General features: G+C 24.4%; 1 protein-coding gene across 1 annotated transcript in view; it reads right to left on the bottom strand.

Annotated features, from left to right (window-relative positions):
* Positions 1 to 454, bottom strand: part of LOC119585085 — a gene marked incomplete in the record, with an annotated part of 26,313 nt that overhangs the window by 5,432 nt on the left and 20,427 nt on the right.

Below are 454 nucleotides of genomic sequence, written 5' to 3'. Positions count from 1 at the left end.
GGGAAAATTAAATTTTTTTTCCCCATTTTTTTAATTTAAAAAAATTTTTTCAAAACCCCCTCAAAAAACCCCTTCTTCTATCTTTTTTAAAAATTTTTTTTTTTTTTAAAAAATCACCCCATATTCTAAATTAAAAATTGGGCTTTTTCCCCCTTAAAAACCCCCCTTTTTTGCCAAAAACCAAAAAATTTTTTTAAAAATAAAAAACTTGGTTTTTCCCAAATTTTTTTCCTTTTTCCCTTTTTTCCCCCCCCCCAAAAAAATTTTTAAAATGAAAAATTTTCCCTTTTAAAATTTGATTAGTTACGTGGATTTTAAAAGGGTTTTAAAAAAAAATTTTTTAAGAGGGAAATTTTTAACCCCCTTTGGATTATTTTTACCACCCCTTTTTTTTTTCCCTTCAAAAAAAGCCAAAAAAAATTTTAAAAAAAATTTAAAATTTTGGACGGATTAC

The sequence above is a fragment of the Penaeus monodon genome, chromosome 19 (assembly GCF_015228065.2).
Source record: "Penaeus monodon isolate SGIC_2016 chromosome 19, NSTDA_Pmon_1, whole genome shotgun sequence".
In the NCBI taxonomy this organism is placed as follows: Eukaryota; Metazoa; Arthropoda; class Malacostraca; order Decapoda; family Penaeidae; genus Penaeus; species Penaeus monodon.
Note: the sequence above shows the minus strand (reverse complement) of the source record. Positions and strands in the feature narration are given on the sequence as shown.